This window comes from Aptenodytes forsteri, unplaced genomic scaffold (genome assembly GCF_000699145.1).
Source record: "Aptenodytes forsteri isolate BGI_AS27 unplaced genomic scaffold, ASM69914v1 Scaffold84, whole genome shotgun sequence".
Lineage (NCBI taxonomy): Eukaryota > Metazoa > Chordata > Aves > Sphenisciformes > Spheniscidae > Aptenodytes > Aptenodytes forsteri.
In genome coordinates this window covers 4,268,957-4,279,233 of record NW_008795492.1, presented here as the reverse complement: position 1 = coordinate 4,279,233, position 10,277 = coordinate 4,268,957, and positions in this window count along the sequence as shown.

The window sequence follows — 10,277 nt, the reverse complement described above, 5'->3', positions numbered from 1 at the left end:
TGGAAATGGAGAAATAATTCTTTCTTAACAGGCAATGGGATCTTGCAATGCCAACTGACAGACTGTAAGTCCAGAATTAGAAGATATAAAAGTGCTGACTGAAGCCGCCTGCTAGTAACAGCAAAAGGTTGTTTTCATCCTTTCAGACTTTTTGCAGTTAAAAGTTCAAAAATTAATCAAGTTTCAAAGTCTGGATATTCTTGTGGCACAAAGCTTATCCAAAATGCTGTCGTCAAATGAGTGCCTTGTGTGTAGAGGACTGAATTCACTGGCTACCCTAAAAAAGCTGTTCTGATCAAATCTGTATTCTAAAAATCTTTTAGGATGAGAAAAATGCTACTCTCTTTATGCCCATGCTCTTTTTGTTGTCAAAGAAGCCTTGTTAAAATGCTAAGGCTTGTGTTACGATGGTAGTCAGACCCTGTAATCTGGGTACTCTCCCCATCCTTTAAACATATGAAGCTGAGCTGTTCTGAGAAATCAGAAATCTTGATCTAAGATTCAGAATCTCCACAGTGAATTACTTGGTGGAATTTGTATTGCTTGATCCGTGCATCATGTGGCACAAACCCACTGCAGCGAAATGATTACAAGCTAGTAGATACTGCAGTAAGTACCTATAATGACAAACTGAACCGTGTTCTTAAAATGGCATACATGTGCCCCTGAAAAATTAGTGTAAGCCGTCTCTGTGAACAGTATGAATTCCTAATTATATAGGCAGCAGGAATGCCGCCTTCAGTAGCAAAATTCATCCTTTCTTGTGTTAGTACCAAATGGCATGTGAACACAAGCTTCACAAGTTTAAAAACTTGGCTATTCTTTATATCGGTGCCTAAATGGGGATTTAGTTCCCTAAATGTATCTTTACGTGTTACAATATGGTGTCCTAAGTGACTTCATCCCTGAATTGCAGGCCAGGGATTGTATGGAGCAAAGCACTTGCCAGTGTTTTAAGGCCCCAAACTGTATCTGATGGAACCTATCTTGGAGAAAAGCTACTTAGTTCAATGACAGTGCTTCACCTCTTGCAGGAGCAGCTGAAAATTGCATTTGGGGCACAGAATTTTGGGAGCTGGGAGCTAATTTCTACTGCACTAGGAGTTAAAAAATGCTATTTGAGTGCAACACACTGAGAGTATCAGGAAAAAAGAGTTTGATATGCAAGTTTCTTTGTCATTGTTTCAAGGGGGATCTAAACTGTCACCCTCTGGTCCCTCATACTGGCTGTCAGGAGACTCTCATGACGCCATCTGTCTGGATCCGAAAGCCTGAGCTGGGAGCAGATGGTAGAGTCACAGACTGCAGAGGACAGATATAACGCATGGAGACAGTTCAGGAGAAATATTTTCAATTCTGCTTTATCTGAAATGTTCTTGGTACATTAACTTGGCTTAACAACTGCACAGTTACGAAAATTAGACTTTTCTAAAAAATATAGTAAGACAAAACCAGTACAATACCTGCCCTCACTACATGTGGGTCCCCCCCCTCACCCCCCTACAGTGTGCAGTTCCTGGTGTTTCAGTTCAGGTCTGATTTTTTAAGTAGTTGTTCATGAGAAGGATTTCTTACGTGCTGGCCATCTCAACAATCTAGAACTACTTGCTGGTACCTGTAGGAAAACTGGAGTTTCCTGGAAAGTATATTTCAATTATTTTCTGTTCAAATTGAAAACGAACAACTCCAACAAATGACTGCTTACTTTTTCATGGAAAAGATCAGTCTTTATTGTATTGCTTTCACATCTGTACATAGGAACATGAGCTTAAACAATCTGCAAAGTATCTTGTGTTAGATAATGAATCCACCTGACTTATATAAAATTCACTCTCTGATTTATTGCAAAACTCACAATTTAAATAAAATATCTTACTAGCACAGTTCTTGCCGTAATACTGCCCTGAACAGAATCTCCTTGCAGTCACTCCTGCATATTTTCCCCTGAGAGAGCATCGTCTTTGAACTACTGGCTGGTAGAGTTTTCAATGTGCGGTTGTAAAACTTGCTTAAGCAGTATGTAGAGCGTGTCCATTTGGGTGACATGGTAGCTATTCAAAAGTTTATCAAATCTGAGTAACATCTTGATTTTCTGTTATAATAGAACATAGCTTATACTATTTGTTCATACAGTCCATCCCAGAATTACCTATGGAAGCCCAGTATGGTGCATGAATCACTGCAGTTAGTGCACACCCATGGCAATGACCATGGAGAAAAGTCACAACTGACAAGGTCTGATGACAACTCTTCTTGTTGTCCCCTCGTCCTTCTTTTCATCTCTACATTTCAGAGTATAGTTTCTTTCCATGACTTGATCCATTAACCTGGTTATAATCCATTTCAGGTGTTTAATGAATCTGTTTAAAAGGAAACACATAAATAGAGTAACCCTCTAGACCTAAAATGAACAGAGAAGTCACTGTGTATGTTAGATATAGCACCATGCCATTGACTTCTTTAAAACAAACAAAAAAAATTAAACCTTTTGTGACTATGGATAACGATTCTTTGAGAAGTAAAGGCCTGAAAAACTTTTCAGAGAAACCAATGTAACAGTTTCTGTGTTGTGGTTTAACCCCAGCTGGCAACTAAGCCCCGCACAGCCACTCGCTCACTCTCCCCCCCTGGTGGGATGGGGGAGAGAATCGGAAGAGTAAAAGTGAGAAAACTCGTGGGCTGAGATAAGAACAGTTTAATAACTGAAATAAAATAGCATCATAATAATAATAGTAATAAAGAATATCCAAAGCAAGTGATGCACAATGCAATTGCTCACCACCTGCCAACTGATGCCCAGCCAGTCCCTGAGCAGCGGCCACCTACCAAGTCCCCCCAGTTCATATGCTGAGCATGACGTCCCATGGTATGGAATGTCCCTGTGGCCAGTTTGGCTGTGCCCCCTCCCAGCTTCTTGTGCACCTCCAGCCTTCTCAGTCGGTAGAGCATGGGAAGCTGAAAAGTCCTTGGCTAGTGTAAGCACTGCTTAGCAACAACTAAAACATCGGTGTGTTATCAACATTGTTCTTGTCCTAAATCCAAAACACAGCACTGTACCAGCTACTAGGAAGGAAATTAACTCTATCCCTGCCGAAACCAGGACATTCTGTTAATATCAGAGCACACTAGTCCTTAGTGTAATTTTAACAGAGGCATGACAATACTAGTGTGAGGGGTATGAGAATAAGCTATCAACCACAGTCCATCAGGTCAATTAGTAAGGGTTGCTCTTAAGAGAGTACAGCCAGCCGTGACATACAGTGGGATAGCCTATTTTATGCTAGGTTTGATATTATTATACCTACCTATTAAAACTGATATTTGAACTGGCTACATTTTCTTAACCAGATACTGTTCATTAGACTGTTGTTATTTTTTTGTATAATTGTGTTAATTATGTATTGCCTACATTTGACGTAGCCTCTGATTTTGGTCACTTTCTCTCTTTTTTCTTTAGAGTCACCTTGTTCAAAGCATTTTGGATCCACTGGTAAGTAGTTACGGAGTTAAATAACATGTTGGGGTAACTTCGTGGTCTTACTGACAAGAATAAGTTACTCTTATATTGCTTTATCCCAGTTTATCTAATTTGCCTTGACTGGGTCAAAATATCTGACAGCTATTAAGAGGTGATTTTTTACTATCATCAGAGGTAAACACAAGGCCTGAGAAGCTGCCTTTAAGTAGAACCAGAGCTGTGGATTATGAAGGTGCTGGGCAATAGTGACTGTACCCATTTGGTCTTGTGATCTTACAGATCACTAATTAACATAGCGTAGAATGGTGCAGCTCTGAGAGGGGATGGTTGTCTGGGGATGAGTCTATGTTGAAGAAGAGCTGAGGTACAGAAGACCAAGAACAGGTCCCCTGGCTGCCAGCAGCTCAGGAGATCATCTGTGCTGTGTGGAGCAAGTCTCTGGAAGGACAGCTCTTCCCTCCTTGCCCTTTATAGGTATTACAGGCCTGCTGCGCAGCGTGGAAAGGCAGGGGACCCTACACAGTAAAGATGCTAATCCGGTTGTATAACGGGAAGGGACTTTGTGGTACAAAGCCGTAACAGACCTGCTAACAGATCTGCTTTAAGCAAGGAGCTCTATGAAAAGGCTCTCACTGGGCTGCAGGGCAAAACACAGCCTCTCTCCTGTTCTTCACTTTCTGTGCTTGGAGCGGAGGCTCAGCAGATCGTATGTCAGGGTGTCTGGCACAAGGGGTCCTGAGGCAGGAGGGCTGCCACCATTTCAGGTGCAGAAGGCGTAACAGAATCTCCGAGGAGTCTGAATGAAGAATGAAATGTGATGGTCACATGTTCTGCATGAGCATGGACAGACTGAGGAATAAGGTATCATTAACAGGAAGCCGAAAGCAAACAGGTTGACACAGCACTGGGGGAAATGTTCTTCTATGGATTGAAAGCAGATTAAAAGATTGGAAGCAAACAATAAGGCTTGGTAGGAAAGAAGTCAGTAGCAGGGTATACCAGAATTTTTATTCAACATCACCATTACTGACCCAGAGAAGAGAGCGAACAGAGAAATCTTCAAGACTGCAGAAAATAAGCTCTTTCAGGTATTCAGATGCTGTACTGATAGCAAGGAACTCCAGAAGGATTTCGTAACATTGAGTGGGCAAAAGGTGGCGAGTTTGGAAAACATTTGCTAATGGGCTGGGCAGCAATGTGCCCTCTAACATCCCTCATTCTACCACTGTGGATCCTGGAAAGCACAAAGAGAACGGACTGCAGATTTTGGTCAGGGTCATGTGCTCTCCCAGAGAGCATCCCCTGCTCCTGTCAGAGGCAGAACACGGGGCTGGGTGATCGTGGTCTGACTCATCGTGACATTTTGCATGTTCTTCTGTGCCACTGACTGTAGATGCTAGGTCAGAAACAAGAAACGCTTTTGTGTCCAGTGAGGTATTTCTGTCAATGTCTACCAGCTACAGTACCCTGCTGACAGTAATCGTATGTTCAAAATCCTGTCTCTTAAACTAAGAACAAGAAAAGGGGAAGCAGCAGCTCTAACAGGTTACTCATTTGATGTTTATCTGATTGCTCTCCAAGTTGAACTAAAATCTCTGATCTACAGCAGACAGTTCAGAGAGATCATTAGTATTCTGCATTGTAGATCAAATTCTAGGCTGACTTAAAAATAGCACAGCAAAATGTATCGGGCCTCCAAAGGAAGGTATAAAGCTGCCTAATGGAAGTTTCAAATATTGCTGTAGGGCTGCTAGTCCAAGACTGTAATTTGTAGTGGCAGATATTAAATGGGGTGTGAATGATACAATTGACCAGGATATTCAATCTTGCCTTTCTATTCAGCGGATTAAAAGTTTGTCCTTCAAATTTCACGTGAACCTGATTTTTAACAGAAAATTTCCAAAATTTCAAAAACCAATGGAAAATGAAAAGGTAGCAAATATTTTTAAAATCTCAGAATTATAGTCTTCCAATAGCCTAAAAGATACCTGTAAGCATTTAACAGTATGGCTATTATAGTGTAACTCTAGCATCAGAAGAAGAAACTCAGTCATGATATTTTTGTCCGTTCTGTCTGTGAAGTTACTGTTCTTCACAATTCAGGCTGGACCAAAGGAAACACGGTGACTCTGTTCTGCATCCTGACATTGTCTGCTTTCTGTTTCCTGGCTTTCTGCAAAAGTGTGTTTCAGATCTCATGGCCTACTGGGGCTCTGCTGTCTGAGCAAGCCTCGGGTCTTTTTTTCTGGCCCTTCAGAGAGTGTATAGCCTTAAGTCTATTGACTGAACTCGAGCTTTACCCAGCAATAAATCATTCAGTGCACGTCATCATTTTCCATTATACCGTTATTTTCCATATATGGCTGCTATTAGTCTCTACGCTTTTTATCACATATATTAGAAACATGTTTGTGTCCTCAGAGAGCATCCTTCAAACTATTCAGCTATTTTTTTCCAAAGTTTGTGGCCAAAGTACTAAAACTCAACTGGGAAAAGAAAGGCAGTTTGACAGTTTCCCTGAAGAAATGGAATGATTTAGCCACTTCTGTGTACTATTTAATTCTTTAGGACAGTTGTACTCCATATAAACTAGAATCATTACAAGGGGACAAATGCAAAGAGTTGGACTGGCCAAATATACAAACTAAATGTCTCTAAACAAATTATTCTTTTCTTCTATTTTAGGATTGCTAGTTGCTAGCTGAACTATAGTGTCACTTTGCCCCTCCTCCAGAGAAAACAAACATGAAGAATTAAACTGGATTCATTTCTTAATTCCTTTGACAGTTTAAAACTGATAATTGGCTATTGCCACCTATTGAAGCGAGCTATTACAGTAAGCTTCATTTTCGTAGGGAAGAACCACAGAGATTTTTTTTTTTAATGATCCTTTAAAATCACTTGTGGCTGGGGCTTTTAACACATGAAATACTCGGGCCTGAACTATTTCTATCCTAAATTGCATGTCCCTTTATTTTCTATGCCTCATTTCAATTCATGTTATTAACAGCAGCTTTTGGAAAACTTTTTAAAAAATCTGCCTCCTCTCTCTGCATTATATAAATGAATGCATTTGGCAGAAAATCACTTAGGACTGTCCATGGCTGTGGTTAATGAGTCTGTATGGACAGTTCATCAGTTAACCGCGATTTTGTCTTCCTTCCATCTAGGATGGAATTCCTGTTAAGAAGAGTCAGAGTACAAAAGTCTCTTTAAAGCAGAGGTATCAGGTGAGTTTGAGCACTCAACTTCTATTAATTTTAATAGCATCTAAGAATTCAAAACACAGTTCTAAAAATCACAGCTATTGCTCTTAATCCTGGTGTTACTGTAACTCATAAAATAGCTGACTGATCTGTATCATGGAGTCAACAAGCCACCTTTTTTTTCTTTACATGGAGATTTCTACAAATAAGGGAAGAGCATAGTGAAAAATGGCAAGGTAAAATAACTAACGGATCACTGTCCTCTCAATTTTTCAGATTCAAAGTCTGAAAAGGAAGAAGTCAGGAGGTGGATTCTGATGCGTTTATGTCTATCCTGACACTGCTAGTGATAACATTCTTCTGATCTGTTCCTTTACGTGGCATCTCTGTTTTAGAGAGATGGAACGGAGGCACAAGTGAGTTAAGCTCACAGAAGACATCAGTGGCAGACACACGGAGTCCACCATGCTTATTTCCCTCTCCACTGAGCCTGCATTTCTAATTGGCACTATATTGATGAGCTAGTGAGTAAAGCTCGCTCCTTCATTCAGGATTTAGAAGCTGGCATTCAGCAGAAGTGCTGAGTCACAAGTTTTTGAGTGCTGGATTCTGGTCACTGAAGATGTTCATCATAATTCACCTTGATGAAAAAATATAGGTAATGCTTGTACTGTAAGATTAAATAAATCCAGTATTTCCTATTCAGTTTTCATTATTGATTACTTTTGCTCATTTTCTCTCTGATTAGAGTACTTCGTGATGAGTCACATCTGATTTTAAGAAAGTACAAGGAGAACAGTCATATCACCTTATTCCAGGGGACTTCAAATATAATACAGAACCTGGCACACTCACACTAAAACAGTTGATGACATGAGCAAGCTCAATTCTGCTCAGTTTACGCAGATGGATTTCTCCATTTGAATAGGATAGGAAGCTTCTCTGAGCTGCTTAGTTGTCTACCTTCAATCTCTGCCACCAATTATGCTCAGAAACCTGGACATAATTTTGCTCCTATTGGGTTTATTCAAGTGAGGGTTTTGCTGCAAGAGAGAAGAGAGCTTTTCTGATCCACATGCTCTTTTATTTTTACATCTAAATTAGCCTTTCCACATTTTGCAGAATCGCCTCTTGGGATTTCCCCCCTTTGTTTCCCTGTCATGCATGCCACTCACCTCCTGGGTGCAAGGCACCTCTTTCTAAATGCAAGGAGCACACTGCAAGGTTTCAGCTAAGGCTAATCATAGGTTTTTACTTGTTCTCAGTAATCACTGGTGAGTCACATGAAGAACACTCCTCTAGTATTTAATGCAAAGAGTATGCCTATGTATTTTTCATCTCAGCTGGTAAAACTGAGGCCCATTTTTCCTGCAGTGTCTTGTGAATCCTCAGCACTTCTGGGTCTAAGTGAAGAGGGCAGGTGGGCAGCCTTCCTAGGCCTATGGAGAGCACGGGTTAACACTCGTACAGAACTCGGGTCACTGCAGGCTAGGCACCAAAGGGATTTAAATCCTCCCTTTCAGTGCCTTACTTCTGCTTCCAAAGCAGGAAACACAGCTCCAAATTAGGACCCTCTTCCGCCTGCCTTGCTAGGGAACTGGCGAGGAGGAATGGCACAGAACAGTGAAGAAACCTGTAACCGGGATATTAACACAAATTCCTTTTCATGGTGACACGCTGAGTCTTTGCCTGGTAGCTAAATAATTATGCAATTTGTGGCCTGGTTGCTGCGTATATAATTAAATATATAAATAGATGAACCACAGCAATAGTACATTTTTTGCTCTCTAATAATTGATCTAACTTTAGGGATTTGTGATTTGATCCTCAGTGGAAACCACCATCTAACATGACAACTTCCAAATTAAAGAATCAAGGCTGGAGCTGGTACCTGTGCAGAGCTCCATTAGCTCAAGGTGGATATAGACTGAGACTTACTTCTGAGCTTTGTGAAGACCACTGCATTTTGATTTCTACATATGGAGGTGACATGGTTTTATAGTTAGAATACCAAGAAGTTTGCAAAGCTGCTTATCCTATTAATATGAAGGAAAATTTTAAAGAAGCCCATTTATCTACACTGAACAGAATTGTGCTCAGACCCTGTGCTATCAAACACGTTCATGTAGTATGAAAAATCCACTGAGGAAAAGTATGTCTGTTGTTCTCCTTAGGTCTTCCTGAAAACTAGATGCAACTCATCATGACAAATCCCAGTCAGCAAAAAAGTGATTAAAAAAAAAAATTTTAATCCCTGTATTAGACGGTGTTGGACTAATAAGATTAGGGGTTTGGGGAAAGGTATTTTGGGGGAGAAAATGGCTAGGGCTTTTTGCACCAAAGATTTTGCTTAATTTTCCATTAGTTTTTATGAATTTCTTTCCTGGAATACAGAACATGTGTGTTATTTGCCCAGCTGAAAGGGGAGAGGAGGAGACAGCCACAAAAGTAGCCAACAGTGTTTTGTGGGGAGTTTAGTTCTGCTCCAGACCTTCTATTCTAGCAGAAGTGATTCTAATCCAGCTGCTTGGGATGGACCACCAAATGTTGGCGTGGACACTTTCATTTGCAGTAACTATATGCAGTGGAATTTCTTCAGTACCAACAAATATCTGTGTCCTCCCCCACACTTCTTATGCTCCCATGTGCCTTTGACCAAGCTTTGTTCAGCTGTGTTTGCGCAATCAATGCTACTCCAACACCAAAAATTTCCATTTTTCCCTTCTAAACTATTGACCAAAATCAGCTACTATCGCTTTATATGGAATCTGAATAGAAATACTGAGGAGATAGTTTTAACCTGTATGAAGGACAGCATTACAGGAAAGGTTTGGGTTTTTTTAAATTAGAAGCCTGATTAAAATACCTTGATGTTAAATGGTATTTGTATAGTATGTTCACCAAGGCTATGTTTGTAACCTTGCAACAGAATTTCCTATTTCCACAATTTCAAATAGAAAATAAAAAGGTATCCTGAGCTGGTTTTCAAATTTACAGACAATATTTTGCTAAAAATTCTACTGGCAGATTTGCTAACACATTTTAATTTAAACTGTGAATGTTTTCATTAACATACATTTGGCACAGAAAGTCCTAGCTAGAAATAGTGATTTTCTTCCCAATTGCAGTTCAGGGTTTTAAAATGCTAAATCCTTACAACATTTCCAGAGTTTTAGTATCACTCAAAACTACAATGATAAATTGATCAAGCAAACCCTTGTGCTACCATTAACATGAGAAGAATGGTGAGCTGGGTAGGTTTCTTATTATCCAAGATAGAGGTTTTAAAGGGCACCTGGTTAAGACGTATTTCTGGCTCGAGTATGGTCTCTGAATTTTAATAAATATTAGCCTGGATGTTCATTTAGATTCAGAGCTGCTTTCAAGACCGGATTAGCAAAGTTGTCGACCAGCTGTAAACATAACACCTAGCGTAACAGCTGCAGTGGCTCAGAACTGTGAAAATTAGTCCTTAGGGAAAGACATTCTCCCCGCAGCGCAGCAGAGGACACGGAGCTCTGCGTGGCGGTGCCGGGCGGGAGGAAGCGCCGGGGGCGGCCGGGCAGCGCTCAGCGCCCCGCAGGCAGCCCGAC